Source organism: Perognathus longimembris, chromosome 9 (genome assembly GCF_023159225.1).
Source record: "Perognathus longimembris pacificus isolate PPM17 chromosome 9, ASM2315922v1, whole genome shotgun sequence".
Lineage (NCBI taxonomy): Eukaryota > Metazoa > Chordata > Mammalia > Rodentia > Heteromyidae > Perognathus > Perognathus longimembris.
In genome coordinates this window covers 17,015,608-17,033,788 of record NC_063169.1, presented here as the reverse complement: position 1 = coordinate 17,033,788, position 18,181 = coordinate 17,015,608, and the positions used below count along the sequence as shown (strand labels likewise).

The following is an 18,181-nucleotide window of genomic DNA, read 5'->3' as shown; positions in this document are numbered from 1 at the left end:
TCCGGGCTGCGACCAAGGCCTGTCGGTTCACTTTTTGTTCACTTTTTACTTCCCCAATAAAACTGTCTTTTTGTCACCTTGTAGCTGGAGACTGTGTGGTGGACTCTTGGGGGAACCAGGAATCCCCTCCCTTGGGGGGAACCCTGTTTCATTGTAGCGAACCCCCACTCTACTTCAATACCAGATTTACATGTTTTTTAAATCACATGGACAAATTCTCAGATACCATCTACAGTTAATATTAATTCTGACACTTCTTGAAATTAGTGTCAGGTTTCACAAGTAAGGGAAACCAGAGTCTACATTTTTTAGGTCTGGCTCACTTCACTTAGTATGATTTTTTTCCAAGACTTTCCATTTCCTTAAAAATGGTGGAATGCCATTCTTTCTGATAGAAGCATAGAATTCCATTGTGTATATATACCACATTTTCCCGATCCATTCATCTACTGAGGGGTATCTGGGTTGGTTCCATATTTTAGCCATGGCAAGTTGTCTTGCGAAGAACAAGTTGTGCTGGTAGCTTTACGTGGTCTTGGGTAAATGCCCCAAAATGGCTTGCTGGGTCATAAGGGAACTGTTTAGCCTTTTGTGTCTCACCATTTTGATGCTCTCCTCCCTTCCCTAATTCAGAAAAACGTATATACAATACCCAGGGCATGGTTTCCCTCATTGGTAATAATTAGTGTATGTCTAGGCTAGTCCTAGCAGAGGATCACAATAGCTCAATAGCTATGTAGATATGATCATATAAGACGATGCTAAGTGAAATGAACTCCAAGAGAGGTTTTTCTTTGTTGTTGTTTTTAATGTACTCCTGAAAATATTTTTTTTTCTTTCCTATTGTCACTATATTTGATTTTGGTACCCTGGGTATTAAGCCAACGTTTTTAAAGAAAAATTGCTTTGCTTTCCTAAAACAAAGAAAGAAATCTATGGCTTCTATTCATCTCAATATACATAATAGATCTCCTCTTTTCAAATAGAATTTGAACTTTCTCTGATCAAACTTACATACTGCACTTATTAGTTACTCAGAATTGAGTACCTTCACTTAATTTAAAATAACCTAGCAGTCTTTGAAACTGAAAATCATTTGCAGTTGCTTTTCTAACTACCACATCATCTTGAAATAAATTACTTTCCTTCTTTTCAAGTTTAGGTTTAATGGAAGATATTATCTAAAATAAAGAGGCTTTTGAATTCATAGTTCTAATCTAGTTTTCATACATTGTGTACATTGTTATACCTGAGGCAACTATTAAAAGTATTATACTCAAATAGTATCCCCCCAAAATTCTACCAGTGGTTTAGTAGTCTTATCTTTAGTCATTAAGTAATTAGGCATAATTTTTTCTTCTACAAATGTAAATCAGCAATCGCCTTATTGAAACATATCCTAAGAGTGCTTACTATTAACTACGATTTTTTTTTTTTTTTTTTGCCAGTCCTGGGCCTTGAACTCAGGGCCTGAGCACAGTCCCTGGCTTCTTTTTGCTCAAGGCTAGCACTCTGCCACTTGAGCCACAGCGCCACTTCTGGCCATTTTCTATATATGTGGTGCTGGGGAATTGAACCCAGGGCTTCATGTATGTGAGACGAGCACTCTTGCCACTGGGCCATATTCCCAGCCCCTTAACTATGATTTTTAATTATGTACCTATCTACATTCTCCCTTAATTTTCCTTATCAGAACATGCCTTTAGTAATAAGTGTGATGTCTACAACTTTTCTTTGGAGAACTGAAAGACTAGACAAATTTTACCAAAATTCAGCTGAGGAGATAAATAAAAAACTGTTTTAATATATAAATGTCCCTAAAAGAGTCAATAACATTGAAGAGAGACATAATGTTACAGTAATGATTTAAAATAATGAGAACTAAGTACAGAATCCAGTTTTTATTTCATGGTAGAAAAATCAGGTAACTTTTCTAGTTAACAAATAAAATTTTAAAAAAAAGAAAAGATCACAAATGATTTCTAATACCCCTTTCATGTTGGAAACCAGACTAAACACACTGCTCAAATATGAACTGAGTTACATTATGTTTGAGTACACAGAGGGATTGTCAGAAATAAAACAACTTGTGAAACACAAAAATAAGGCAAGCCAGACACGGGTGGCTCACACCTATAATCCTACCACTCAGGAGGCTAAGATCTGAGGATATTGGTTCAAAGTCGGCCAGGGCAGTACAGTCCACGAGACTCATCTCCAATAATAATAAACTATTCAGAAAAAGCAGTAACTAGCTCAAGTGGTAGAATGCTATCCTTGAGAAAAAGCTCAGGGAGAGTGCTCAGGCCCAAGGTCAAGCCCCAGGATGGGCATTAAAAAAAAAAAAAAGGCAGGAATAGGAAACAGTCACTTGCTTATCTATACAGGAAAGGAAGGAAAGACTTAATGGCACATGCTAACATTTTATATAGTATCTATTGTGAACTAGACCATCTGATAAGCAAAAGACAAAAGACAATCCAGTCTATGTTAAATCATTTTATAACGTGGGAGGCAGATTTGTAATGCCTATTTTCTGATGACTACTAAATATCTATCAAATACAGATTGAGAATCTCATATATATCCTTTCCATAAAGCTGAAGGTGATTTTAAATGATTATTTCCATGAAACAAAGTTCCATCATAGAATTTTCCACATGCAATGTGATTTCAGAACTCACAATGTTCACACAAGAGAGCCTTTTGGATTTTAGATTTTCAGATTTATCTCATCTCCTATTAACTTTTTTTTTCTTTGCTAAAATTTTAATTTCAGGTAGACCCATCTCACAGTGAGGTGGTCTGATATTGTATCATGACACATTTTGGACTTAAAGGGCTTATGCTAGCTACTTACCCAAGGAAGATATTATGGGGTAGTAAATTTATGTGGATAAATAAATGCCATACATATGGAAAATAAATACCATATATTTTCCTGAAGAATATGCCTTATGTATTTAATTCATGAATTTTATGTCATTAACACACAAGAAATTAACCAGACCAGTATAAAAAGACTGGAAAATAAGACTTTTATTTCCAATTGTGAACTTTATAATAACTCTGCCAGAAAAATACTCCTCTTAATTGAGAAATCAATGGCATGTTAATAAAAAAAGTATCAAACCAAGTTGATTAAGGAAGATGATGTGATCAAATTACATACTGATATGGTCTGAATATAAAGTGCCCCTAAATGGCTCATGTGATAAAGGTTTGGCTGTCAGCTGATAGGTACTGGGGAAGTGATTGGATCCTGAGAGGTCTAGCCTAATCAATGGATCAAGTCATTACTGGATTCATAATTTGATGGGGGACTATTGGGAAGTTATAGAAAGCAGGTAGTAATGCCTAGTGAGAGGAAGCAGATTACTGGAGTCAAGTCCTTGAAAAAATATATGCATATATATGTATATGTATATGTATGCACACCCACACACCGGCCCTTGGATGAGCAGTTTCCCTGACAGGAGCTACTGTGCCGAAATGTTCAGCTTCACCACAAACAGATGCATGCAATGGGACCAGGCAACCATAGCATGAAGTCATGAACCAAAATCAATCTTTCCTCCCTTAAATTGTTAACCTCAGGTAATTTGTCACAGTGACAAGAAGACACAAACACTGAGAATAAATTTGTAAGAAATCTTTCTTGATCAACTAGAGAGCCATAGCACAAAAAGATTCTTTTCTTAAGAAGGTAGTACTGAACACAGAAAGTTCCTTGAACACAGAAACTATTTCTTAGACCTTTATATTGGCTAGCACGTAGGAAGACATGAATGAATAATTAAATAAATGAGCAGAAAAAGAAAACCCTTCAACAGAGATTCAATAAAGGCGAGTCATGAAAACTTAATTCACACAAGAATATTTAGCCTACGCTAGATCATTTTCCTCATATAAGACTAAACTTACTAAACCTTTACATACGTGACTAAGCCTTTACTACAACATCAACTTGAGGGGACGGACAGAAAAATAGCATTATCAACGTAGAGTGCAACTGTGATACCACTCCTATCAAGCTTAGTTCCCGCTAAAAGGGTCCATCTTTCAAACCAAATTAACAAGTACATGAACATGCTGCATTCTGTGAATAAGTTAATTCACGGTTTCAAAAAGGGCACGGCTTTAACAACTGCTAAAATTCACCTACGAAGAGTCAACTCCCTATGGTGTCTGGGTGTGGAGGAAAAGTTTCCTTCTCAGAATCTACGATACTGACGAAAACCATACGACCACGGCAAAACCAGCCTATAAATACAAACTACTGGGCAATGAGTGGCTCGAGTTCGTTCTTCTGGTTCTCCCACCTGTAACCTCCAAGTGAGGCGAGACAAGTCTGGGACGGGACGCTAAGGGGCCGGAAGTGGGGGTGGGGGAGGGTGTACCTGGGACACGGATGACAGCTCTGGGACGAAGGGGGCGGACACCGGGGGTCCCTCTCCACCCCAGTTCCGCTTCCTGGGCCTTGACACTCCTCCATCCCCTCACCTCGCCCTCGGTCAGCTCCTTTCGGACCTCGACACGCCACCTCGACCTCCTCACCTGTTGGGCCTGGCTCACGAGGCTCCCATCGCTCCGCCGCACCGGCCTCCGTGCCCCCTTCCCTTTCGCTTTTAATTTTTCCTACCGTCCCCAGGTGGGGAGCTGAGGGATGCAGATGGGCGAGCTGCACGCCACGCCCTCTGCCGCACCGCCCACACGAGACCGGCCGGGGTCGCTCCAGTCGCCCCGCTTTAAGCGCGGGGACACCGGGCGGGCCGGCAAACTCCCAAACCTGGAAAGGTGCGACGGGGCGGAGCGGGCGCAGGACCTACACGTCACCCGCCGCACCACGTCGCCGACGTCACACGTCACCTCCAGGCTGCCTTTCGCCCCGCCCCCTCAGTGTACAGTCCCGCCCTGCTTCCTGCTCCCCTGATGGCCCTTAGCCGCGCCCCCTTTCCTGCCCCGCCCTCTTGAGCGTACTGAGTCCTCCAGCTTCCGACTTTCCTGCTGCCCCCTCGCCACGCCCCCTAGCCCGCCCCGCCCCACCTCCGGCTCTCACTGAAGTCTCAGTGGACGGCGCTCCTGCCTCGGGGACGCGCTTCCTCCCAGCAGGCATGCTCGCGTGCGCGTCCCCGGGGCCTCCTTGCTGGGCGGTGCCTGCACCGAACTGCCACGTATCTTTCCCCTTAGGCTGCTTGCTTGTGTTTGAATGTTTGCGTCCGATAATCTCAGTTTGGGGTGAAGTGGAGAATTAGAGAATTGAAGAATGAAGAATGCCGCAGTCGCTGTCGTAATTTAGAAAGTTAAGCGTGCACTGCTGCCCGCCACTTTGTCCTTGGTTCTCTGTCCTCCAGTCCTGCTTTCCCTAAATTCTATGAATTCTCAGTTCTTCTGAAGTTATCTCTGCCTGCTGGTCCTCTGGTTGAGGACCGCTGCACAAAGTTGAAAAGCTTCTGTCCCGAGGAGACAGATACTAAGCTAAAGAGCAGTGCGACGCATGCGTATAGCTCTGAGCGAAAAGCTAAGGCACAGACAACATGTGCGTTAATATGCTGTGACTCTCCCCTTCCATTCCTCCTTTCCTGTTAAGGTGATGTGTTCTGATGCCTAATAGAACCATGTTTTATAGAGAGGCAGCCAGTAATTATCTATCGCTTGCTAGCCTACAGCTGAGTTAGTACTTGAGGCAAATGTCAGTCAAGTTAAAATTATTTCCAAGGGACAAAAATAATGACAGTAACTTGGAAAGGTTTCCCTAGAAAAAAGGAAGCTCCTAGGCTATCTCCCAATATGAAAATATCCATCCATACAGTAAAATAGATTTCTTTCATGGGCCAAACTTCATGGACACATTTCAGATTCTGAAAAGATTCCTTCTTAGTACAAGCCAAGGAAGAAGTATATATACCCTGGCCTGTATTAATACCTTAAGCACAAGACTTCTCTCCAAGTAGATTCTGAAGGCTCACCTAACAGTAGAGACTTGGTGCAAAGGAGACATGTGTCGAGAAAAGAATTGGCTGATGGTTTTGTTAAAGTTATTTCTAAACTTGAGATTTGATGAGTCAGTGGTTTTGGCCTTTGAAGACTTTACAAGTTAGCTATTTGAGAAGACAACACATTTTAAAGAAATAAAGGTAGCTGCATAATAATGAAAAGTGCTTGACTATATCCATCTTACACAGAGTTCCAGAAATTTAAGTGAGAAGTAAATTGAAACTAGACTAGTAGTTGCCCCTGTGCATTCATGAATTGGTGAAATGTGAATTGTCCAAGTTGAGATAAACAATAAATGAAAACCATACGTCATCTATAAGAATAGTAAAACAAATGTAAAATACCTGATATATGTATGTATATATTATACATATAACTATATATGTTATATATGGTGTGTGTGTTCGGACTACAGTAAGATGAATCACATTTGGATTAGCCACTGAAGACATTCAAGTCAAATCTCATTTGGATTTGAACCAAGTCTTCACTGGCCAATAATACTGAATATTTTTCATTATTTGTTAGCAGTGTAATTCCTCCTCCTCCTTCCCCTCCCCCTCCCCCTCCTCCTTCCCCTCCCCCTCCCCCTCCCCCTCCCCCTCCCCTCCCCCTCCTCCTCCTCCTTTTCCTCCTTTTTCTTTTGTTTGCTTGTCCTGCAGCTTGAACTCAGGGCCTGGGCACTGTCCCTGAGACTTTTTGAGCTCAAGGCTAGAGCTCTACCACTTGAGCCACAGTGCCACTTCTGGCCTTTTCTGAGCAGATTGCTGAACATAAGACTTTCCTGCCAAGACTGGCTTGGAGCCATAATCCTCAGATATTAGCCTCCTGAGTAGCTAGGATTACTAGCAGAGCCACCAGCATCTGGCTGTACTTCGTCTTTAGAGAAGTGTCTATTCAGATTATTTTCTCATTTTAAAAATGGAATTATTTGATTTTTGTTGTCTTTTGAGTTCCTTATATATTCTGGATATTAGCACTTTGTCAAATCCAACCTTGGCAAGTATTTTTTCCCATTTGTAATTTCCTTATTTTGTGATTGTGTTTTGAATATCAAATCTTTTGCATACTAGGAAATGTGGTCTACTAACTGAGCTACATCTTCAGCCCGGTTAATTATTTCCTTTGTTATGTTGAAGCTCTTCATTTTGATATGATACTGTCAAGTTTTGATTTCATTTCATGTGCTTTTGAGGTCCCATCTAGAAAACTATTGCCTACAACAATATCTTGAAATCCACTTTCATTTGTTTTTTTGAATTTAAATTTTTCCTTTCAATTTCTTTGATGATTTATTGTTCAGTCAAAAATGTGTTATTCGGTAGCATGTGTGTTTTATTCCTGGCATTTAAACTATCCTTAGCATGGCAAAGAAAGTTTTCATTCATACTAACCACAATTAATGAATCATATGTATCATACCATCCACCGCTTGCTAAGCATTGTGGAAGATTTCAAACAATACGTGTGTGTGTGTGTATATATTTTTTTTTTCTAGGAACTTAGAGCTTTGATGATGGTTATGTAATAGCTTTAAAATAGTGGAATGAAAATTCCATAAGCAGATTTCCTTTCTGTTCTTTGTGTTTATCTACAAGTACCACCACAATATCTAGCACATGGTTGACACTGAGTGTTTAATAATTATAATTTCTTTTGTGTACTCTGTTGCTCACTTATTATGTCTAAGGACTTGCTCTTTAAAACTGTTTGGATATAGATTTTTAAGCATTGAGATGCACCAAAATAGAGAATTGCATATGTACAACATCCAAAGAAGGAATTAGACATTTCCAACATTCTGTAATACTTCCTCAGGATCTCTTATATTCACTCAAATCCTCAGCCCCACCCAACTACCCAAAACTACCCCAAACAAAGTTTTCTCACTTTTATAAATATTGATTAAAACTACTGGCTTTGGAATCCATGTAAAGGAACTTGTACTCTACGTCAGTCACTCTAGTTGTATGTGAATGCTCTCCAGGCTTTAACTTGTGAGACTTGTTGATAGATGAAACATTTCCCACCCTCTTTTTTAAAAGTTTTGGCTTATAGAAGAAGCCAATAAAAGTGTGGAAATGGGTTTTCATTACAGTAATATGTATTACAAATGGAAATTATCTTTAAACTTCAAAGATAGGTTATACTTACCTTAAGGATTAGCAAAGTCAACATAGCTTCCATACTTCATGGGAACACTTCAGCTTGATAGCTCCAAAACCACAGTGACGTTACATTGCTGTGACTTTTTACACAAACAAATCTGAATATGGGCCAGGCAGTGTCTGGGCCAACTACAAGGCGAGAAGCACAGTTCCCACCTTTATTTTGTACCTCAACTACAAGTTGGAGGGTTTCCCCAAACACTTCAGGATTGATAATTTGCTAGAAAGGCTTACAAAACTCACTGAAAGTTATCACATTCACTACTTATTCATGTTAAAGAAAGATACACAGTTTCAAATATGGAGTTTCCATTGTCCTTCAGGCAAGAATCAAGCTATTGTTTTTTTTTTTTTTTTGACATCTATATGCAACAATAAACTATAGTATTATTACTCAGGGATATTCACCTGACCTAGATTCCCTAAAGTGTTTTTTTTTCTTCCTCTTTCTTTTCTTCAGTGGATAGGGCTTCAACTCCAGGACCATTGATACTATGTTACAGAAAGCTATTCCTCCCTAAATGACATTATAGACTGTTTTTTGTTTTGTTTTGTTTTTTTTTGGCCAGTCCTGGGGCTTGGACTCAGGGCCGGAGCACTGTCTCTGGCTTCTTTTTACTCAAGGCTAGCGCTCTGCCACTTGAGCCACAGCGCCACTTCTGGCCATTTTCTGTATATGTGGTGCTAGGGAATCGAACCCAGGGCCTCATGTATACGAGGCAAGCACTCTTGCCACTAGGCCATATCCCCAGCCCCTAGACTGTTTTTTGTTAGCCACCCTCCAATCTAAAACTATAATAGACTTGACTAGTTCTAACTCTAAATCACATTGTTAGATTATATCCCTTTCAGCTAAGACTTTGAGCCAAACAGTTAATCCTGTAAGACCACGAGCAAAAGTTAGGCCTTCTTTTTGGGTGATCACAAATTCTCTACTACGCAGCCTCTAAATTTTTCCTTCTTTACCTGGAGAATTTGTTCCTTTCACACTGCAATTAAATTGTCTCTTCATAATTTTTTATTCTGAATGACTAAGTTTATGAGTTTGTAGTCTTAAAAATTTTGAATGATCAGGGTTAGAGGCATAGCTCAGTGAGGAGAGCACTAGCCATTAAACCCAGGCATCAAGTACCGAGTTTGAGACCTAGTCTGGGACCAAATATTTTGAACCATTTCAGTATATTTGTCAAAAGAATGAAGATGGAATAAGTGTGCTATCATGCTATTTCTCCCCTTGTGTTAGTGACCTTTACTTTGCTGTGAGAAAATACTCAAGGGCAATGATTAAAAAGAAGGAAATTTTTGCTTTGGCTCAGTTTCAGTAGTTCCAATCCAAGGTGTCCTGGCTTCAACCCTTTGAGCCTGAGATGAGGCAGAGTACGCAGGAGATAGGCAAGTGTGACTGGGGAGACTGTTCACATCACAGAGGCCAGGAAGGAGAGACAGACAGAGGAAGAATGAGAGAGAGGGAAATAAGAGACACAAACAGAAAGGAACAGAGGGCAACAAGATAAATCCTTCAAGGCATGACCACAGTGATCTACTTCCTCCAATCAGACCCTACCTCCTAATGATAGCCCTTTAAACAAGGAATCCATCAATAGATTAGTCCATTGTTGAAGGTCAAATCACTTCTCGACTTCCCACTTCTGAGCATTGGTATATTAATGACCAAGCCTTTAATAATGATGCCTTTGGAGAACATTTCAAATCCAAACCTATAACATCTCTAATTTTCTATATACAGACATATGAGAATTGGACCAAAATTACTGACTGCAGCATTGTTCTTTAAAAATGGTAAAGAAGAATAAAATAATTGTGGTATTTATAAAAAATCAATCTTGAAGTTTCCATCACTCACTGCAATGCCAAAATTGACGATGAATGACAAAGCTAAGGAGCAACACTTCAGCGATTTTTAATCTGCAGATTCATCAACTGAATACAGTGAGACTGTAATACTTATGAAAGGAATGATGGACTTTTCAAAAATTAGCTGAAATTTAAAAAACCTTCTTTACCTAAATGTTCCTAGTAGTCATTGCTGTGCGAATATTCCCATGGTAAGAAATGTGAAATTAAAAGATTTACAAGCTGAATGGCTGCAGTGAGTGCAGTGAGACTTGCCTGTTATACTAGCTATGCGGGAGGCTGAGATGGGAGGATCAATTAAACACATGGGTTCAAGACTAGTAGGGACAACATAGTGAAACCCCATTTCTACATCCAAACCCAAGACAAAGCTGAAAGATCTAAAGGTGAAGGTGCTAAAATTCATTATCCATGTCAAGATTCTGTTAACAATTTACAACTACCTACTGGATAGGATTAGTCTTTCAAGTCTAGATACAAGTTGCAAATTATTTTGACCCTGTGATGCTCTGGTAATTAAGTTGAACTTAGATTGACTAAACAGGCTGGCTGCACCACCATGGATGCTCAAGTAGAACCAGTTGATGTCAGTCAATTCACAGGTCAGGCAGACAGCTATGATGGATGGAGAGATGGGTCAGAAAGGACTGGGTCAAGTCAGGCATAAAGGAAGGTCCCACGCAGCTCAGATGAAAAGCTATGGTTTGATATCACTGGTGGTTGATTTAAAGGTTTGTTCATCCAATCCCTTCCATTGCTACAAATTGAGCCCCTACTGTAAGTTAGCACAGAAGCAGATAATGCTAGTCACACTGATATATACCTACCTGCCCTTTTGAACTTCTTTCCAGACCTCCATGAGTGTATTAGTTATTACCAAGGTACCACAGATTAAAAAAGAGACAGAGAGAGACACTCTTAAAAAGTTTACCCTAGAGCTGAACGAAAACATCTCAGAGCCACTTGGCTGATGCTTTGAAAAATAGACATGCCTTTCTATAAAAAGGCCCTTGACAGTTGTGGTAGACACACTTTTTTTTTTCAATGTTCAAAGAACAATTCCTATCTTCTCTAGCACTTTCCAGCTTCAGTATTGGATACACAAGCGCCATCTTTTGGCAAGATGTGGAATTTCCTGAAGAAGGAATATCTTAGGACTGAGCCCAAGTTTTCTTTCTTTCTTTTTTCTTTCTTTCTTTCTTTCTTTCTTTCTTTCTTTCTTTCTTTCTTTCTTTCTTTCTTTCTTTCCTTTTATGTGGTAGATAAATCTTTTTCTTCCTTTCCCCCCCTTTATTGTCAAAGTGAAGTGCAGAGGGCTACAGTTTCATATGTAAGGCAGGGAGTAGGTTTTCTTAAATACATTTAATGTAGTTGGAAAACCCAGTGAACTAGTGTTTCCTTGCCATTAGGAAATGTTTGAATGGACTGTATTTCTAAAGTGTATTATGGTACCAGTTGTACACCACAGAGAAGACTGCTTGGATGGCTCATCCTGGGTTCTACTAGCCATGCTTCTCTATATTCTCAGAGGAGCAGAGCCTGTTTGGATAGGCAGAGAAAATGATTATGAGACTTGGCTCACATTGCTTTGGCAGCTGGTAAGTTGCCAGCTAGAGAACAAGGAAGCCTAGTGGTGTGATTCAGTATGAATCCAAAAGCCCCAAAGTAAAAAAAGTTAATAGTATATCTCCCAATTAAAGACTGAAAACAGGGACAGGATGAGAGACAAGAATGGGGCACTGGTGTAAATCCTGAACTCTGAAGGTCAGAGAAACAGGACCACAGGCATCCAATAACATAATAATGTGATAAGCTTTAGGAATAAAGCCCAGTCCTAAAGCCACCGTTCCCTCCTGCCTCCACCACCAAGCATTCATCCTCCCTAGATTTCCTGGGGTAAAATCAAATCCCAGTTTACTGTCCATTCAAACTCTTCCTAATGCCAGGAAATACTAGTTCTTTGTAATTTTAAACTACATTAGATACATTTCAACTACAAAGTTCTCTTACAGTACGGTTTGCCTGAATTGAGGTTAGAGATTAGTACTCACTTGTGCCTCTTATCTACAAAGAATGGGCACTTAAAACATAACCACAGCCAGGCACCTGTGTATCGTATCTGTAATCCTAGCTACTCAGGAGACTGAGATATAAGGATTGCAGTTTGAAGTCAATATGGCCACTGAAGTAGAGTGGGGGTTCGCTACAATGAAACGGGGTCGCCCACAAGGGAGGGGATTCCTGGTTCCCCCAAGAGTCCACCACACAGTCTCCAGCTACAAGATGACAAAAAGACAGATTTATTTGGGGAAGTAAAAAGTGAACAAAAAGTGAACCGACCAGCCTTGGTCGCAGCCCAGACTCGGGAGCAGAAACTGCTGACCACGTGTACAGGATCAGGGCCCAGACTCGGGAGCTTGGAGCCACCTGCATGTGTGCAGCCCAGACTCAGGAGCTGGAACCGCGTGTCCATGTGGCCTTCCAGCCTGGTTATAAGGCAAACATCACAGACAAACTTGCCACACGCAGGTAACCAATGAAGATACAACACTTACAGGGCATGCTAGGCCGCACGCAGGTGGCCAATAGAGTTACAGTCTGTCTCATAGTATCTGTTTGAACCAACCTATCAACCTAACCCTTCTAGTTAGAATTGGCGCATGGATTTGGCGGGGCTCACAAGATGCAGGTGGATAAGCCTATTCATAGGAGGACACGGGTATACTTGAAGCTCCCAGGCCTCAGGTGGTCAATTTACATAACAACATAATAAAGGGGAGCTTCCCTGAATTGGGTGGGGGAGGGCTTAGTGGAGATGGAGTTGGCTTCTGCTCTTATCTGAGCTGGAGTCGACCTGAAGTCCCTCCACAGTTAATGATGGCACTGGCCAGATCTGACCTCCCTATTACAGCCACGAAGTCTATGAAACTCTTATCTCTAATTAACCCGCAAAAGCCAGAAATGAATCTGAGGCTCAAATGATGCAGTGGCAGCTTTGGGTGAAAAGCTAAGGGGTAGTGCTTAGTCTCTCCAGTGTTGCTTCTCTTTAACTTTGACACTTTTTTCAGATCCCTGATTAGGAGCAAGCTCAGATGATTACATAACAATAACTCTATTTTCCTTTACAAACTTGCATATGGAGAGAGAATGCATCTCTTGTTCACTTTGGTGTCCATTCGTCTGCCTGTGCCTCAATAATTGTTTCTGTCTCTCTTGATTTCTATGGAGGTGCCAATAGACACAGGATTGCTCAGGATTGCATCCAATCATTGCTCCTAACCACCTGAATTAATCTGGAACTTGGGTTAATACATATCAAAACTATGCAACATCAGTCATAATTTTAAAAAAAGAAATACTGGCATAGTTCCATATATCTGTAATTGTGAGATAAGAGCAGGAGAATCATGAGTTCAAGGCCAGAATGAGCTAAAATGAATTTGATGCCAAGGGAATATGTAGTGTTATGCCCATGTCACGAGGAGACCGCCAAGAAGACCACCGAGAGCCAGACGTTCCGAAATGCAAAAGCAAGGCTTTATTCAGGCGAGCTGCAGGTCGGGCCTCGTCCTACCCACCAACACAGCAGAGGTTAGGAGGAAGGCCACGAGCAGAGTTTTACATGGGTATTTAAAGGAAAAAAAATCACAAAGTTACATAAACCAGGTGCAGGCAGGGTTGGGGTGGGAGGACAAATCTGATTGACATGAACCAGGTGCAGGGTTGGGGTGGGAGGACAAATCTGATTGACTCCGGGCCTAGGGGTTCTCTAAAAATTGGTCTGACGACATTCTAGGGTGGTCAAAGTATCTGGAACATTCCCGAACCGGTTGGGCCATCCGGGAAATGGGCTTTTATGGCCAGTTGGTTTATTCTTAGCTTAACACAAACAACAAGATGGTTGCAGTTTCAAGATGGAGTCGTCCTAGTCTTTCAGTAGTGAGTCTCTCTCTCTCTCTCTCTCTCTCTCTCTCTCTCTCTCTGTCTCTCTCTCTCTCTCTGTCTCTCTGTCTCTCTCTCTTCTCTCCCTGTCTCTAAAAACAAAACAAACAAGTAAAAGAGGAAAAAAAAAAAACCCACATTTCTCCGGGAAAGGCCTTTAAACAAAGCTGAGTGAAGCACCTCCGGTTGAATCTTCTTGTATGCACAAACCACCCATACAGTGGTAGGCTATGTCTTATTTTGATTGCTTACTTTGGCAGTTGAATCTTTAAATAAATAAGAGTGCATGGCGTTGTATTTGCTAAACCTTTAAAATTTCAGCAATTTTTTTTACTTATTTGAAAATGCTGCCAAAGATGTTGAGTGGCTTGTTCAGTTGCATTTTCCTATATCAGTCATCTATGGCATGGGGATGAGGATTGGACTCTATCTATCTATCCATCTCTCCGCCTGTCTATTTATCCATCCATCCATCTACCTACCTTTCTATCTATAATATATTTATCTGCCATCCCTTATGAACCAATTATATATGTCTATATTCACTGGATGGGGGTTCCTACTCTAAACATCCTTTTTAAATTTTTTTTTCATTTTTTATTTTTATTTATTTATTTTTTTGCCAGTCTTGGGCCTTGGACTCAGGGCCTGAGCACTGTCCCTGGCTTCCTTTTGCTCAAGGCTAGCACTCTGCCAGTTGAGCCACAGCGCCACTCTGGCCATTTTCTTTTTTTTTTTGGCCAGTCCTGGGCCTTGGACTCAGGGCCTGAGCACTGTCCCTGGCTTCTTCCCGCTCAAGGCTAGCACTCTGCCACTTGAGCCACAGCGCCGCTTCTGGCCGTTTTTTCTGTATATGTGGTGCTGGGGAATCGAACCTAGGGCCTCGTGTATCCGAGGCAGGCACTCTTGCCACTAGGCTATATCCCCAGCCCTCTGGCCATTTTCTATACATGTGGTGCTGGGGAATCGAACCCAGGGCTTCATGTATACCAGGCAAGCACTCATATTCCCAGCCCTCTAAACATCCTTTGTGTAGCTGAACTTCTGAAGTGCCCCACATTTGGCCTGTCCTCAACTCTTTGGTCCTGTATCAAATGTACATTTTATCATCTCACTTGTATGTGTAATAATAGCTTGGACAGACTAATAAGTCAACCCCCAAATAAAGTAATTTAACAGAAAATTTATCTTTGGAGAGTCAGTGGTAGCTCTGAACAATCTCCAGTATAACTTCATGACTGAAGTTCAAACCCCACTTAATTTTTTTTTTTCTGTTGTTGTCAGTCACAGAGCTTGAACTAAGGGCCTGATGGCTGTCTCAGAGCTCTTTTGCTCAAGGCTAGTACTCAAGCACTTGAGCCACAGAGATACTTCAGGTTTCTGATGGTTAATTGGAGATAAGTGTCCATATGCTTTCCCACCAAGGCTGGCTTTGAACTACAATCCTCAGGTCTGAATCTCATGAATAACTAGGGTTACAGGTGTGAGCCACCAGTGCCTGGCAAAATTATTTTTTATAAATACTATTTTTATAGAAGAATGGGTTTCATTATGACATTTTAATACTTGAAGTTATGCTTTTCAGCCATATTAACTCACATCATTTTACTTGATTCCCCCTTCCATTGATTTCTCCCACCTCTACTCTTCCCCATTGACCCTCTCCTACTTTCACGGTGTGTTTTGCTTCTTTAAGTTTTTGAAATTTCCACATATAAGAAAAAACATTGATACTAATATATCTAAATCTGCCTTATTTCCCTTAACATGGTGAAATTAATCATATTTATGATATTCCATCCATATTCCTCCAAATGATTCCATCCATATTCCTCCAAATGATGTAACTACTTTTTATGGCTGAACAGTATTTCATTTTGTATATAAACCATATTGTCCTTACCTATTTGCTTGTCCATAGACATCTAGATTGGTTCTATGACTTGACTACTGTGAATTGTACTGTAGTAATCATAGATATTCATGGATCTCTATTATATGTGGACTTTGATTGCTTTGGGTATATAGCCAGGAGTCTTATAATCTTTTTTTTTTTTTTGGCCAGTCCTGGGCCTTGGACTCAGGGCCTGAGCACTGTCCCTGGCTTCTTCCCGCTCAAGGCTAGCACTCTGCCACTTGAGCCACAGCGCCGCTTCTGGCCATTTTCTGTATATGTGGTGCTGGGGAATCGAACCTAGGGCCTCGTGTATCCGAGGCAGGCACTCTTGCCACTAGGCTATATCCCCAGCCAAATCTTGACAAGACTAGTTAAACAGCCCTACATAATTCTTAGGTGATGAGGAACTATGAGTCTCTAATGTATAAAGGAAAGGAGATGCAGATATTGGTGAGCATTGAAAGTCTCTTTCATAAAGCCACTTTCTTAGTGAGCACTATTCCTAGTACTTATTTCTTGTTTCTTCTTGATTTTTCATAATGATATATGAGATCAATTCCTCTATTCAGTTTCTCAAACCAAAAATTGTGTCATCATTCTTAATCCCCTCAAAAGCCACATCAAAACCAGCTGTATAAAGTGGTGTCATACCAATTGCTTCTCCTTTAAAATGTGTCTGCAAAAGACAAATAACCCATCCTTGTTTTTTTTTAAACATAGTCCATATTAATGGTACCCAGAAACATGGAAACTAACTGAACACTAGATTTTTGTACTGGAGGAAAGCAATGATATAACGGACACTATTGGAGACGGGCATGGTGACTCACATCCATAACCTCAGCTCTGAGGAGGTAGAGGCAGGGGGATCACTTGTTTTAGCCCAGCTGGGGCTACACAGTGAGATTATGTCTTTAGACAAAGCAATAAAACATAAATAAATAACACTACTTGGGTAACCAAAGATGGAATTGTAAATAATAAATTAGACAAAAATACCTTGTCAGGATTAAATTTACTAATCTCATAATTTGACTCTGTTTACGTAAAATAGGTTTAGCTTCTCATGATGCTGCTCCTAGGAAATATAGAGATACACACCAATGAGGTAAAGCCCATGTTGCATGTTGTATATAATTTACCTTCGAACAAAAGGAAGCAAACATACATTTAAGGAGCTGGGGGAGATGTGGATGAGAGGAGAGACAAAGACCAACATGGAGGGGGAGGGAGAGAGAAAGGGAAAGTGAGATGAATAAGACTAAATAGGGTACAATATTAACAGTAAGTAAATGTGACTGTAAATTATGTTTCTGAGTTCTTGCATCTCCAGAATATGACCACACTTTACCCACCAGTACAGGACAATTTTTCTTGGCTCCTGGCTGCCACTACCCTGATTCAACGGCTGCTTATTCCACAGGCTGAGTACCACATAGAAGCTAGGGTGAAAAAATGTACTCAGTTTTGGGTCATTTCCTGTTCAACCCTGCCGCCATGGCTTCACATCACGTAGTGAAATGGAACCACCTCAAAAGTTTTGTGTTTTGTTTCTTGGTAATACTTTGTCATCTTCTCCACTCACTTTTCCTTCTCCTCTTACTTGGATCTAATATTCTGGCCCCTTGCTGTTGTTGAATATAGCAGACATGCGTCTGTCTCAGCTATTACCTCAAAGTTATATTCACTAAAACTCAAAATCTCAAAATTCTTCTAATATGTTTGACATAGCATAACATATTATTTTTTAAATCAATCTTTCCCCCATAGGATTAAAAAATAATAAAGCATAAAATAAATGAAAATTAGGTTATAGTTAATGGATAAATACTGTAGTGGCAATAAATCTGGAACTATAAACATTAAAATGTAACCATTCTCATATGAAAATCTCACTTTAGTTTAGGCTGCCATGACTAATGCTATTATAAAAATGCCTTTACATCATCATTTTGGAACTGATGTATAAGAAGTTCTTGTGGGAAAAGCCGATATTTTTAGAAAGACTTTTTATGTTCTCATAATGAAAAGAATCTATCTATATATTCTATCTTATGTTATTGTACTTTATTAAATGTATTTGTTGAAATAATAAATGATTTCTCAAGGGAAACAATTTATATATTGTGAAAAGTAAAATAATCATATCTGAACATTTTAATTGGATGTGTATTAATTTAATAAAATTGTATATGCAAAAGCAAGCTTTTATCAGAATGTTACTGTACACTCAAGGGAAGGACAACTACTTTTAAGGAACAGAAGCAAGCGAATGCACAAGCTGAAACTTAGTTTGATAGAA

At 40.2% G+C, this 18,181-nt stretch overlaps 1 protein-coding gene across 2 annotated transcripts in view; it reads right to left on the bottom strand.

The window, feature by feature from the left end:
* The window catches only part of Ascc3 (activating signal cointegrator 1 complex subunit 3), a 242,952-nt gene extending 238,125 nt beyond the window's left edge, over window positions 1-4,827 (bottom strand). The window contains exon 1 of one of the 2 annotated variants that reach the window (XM_048353768.1): window positions 4,558-4,827. The gene's annotated coding sequence lies outside the window, so the exon portion shown is untranslated. The remainder of the gene's footprint in view (window positions 1-4,557) is intronic. The other variant, XM_048353767.1, reaches the window with a different exon arrangement.
* Window positions 4,828-18,181: the final 13,354 nt, after the last annotated feature.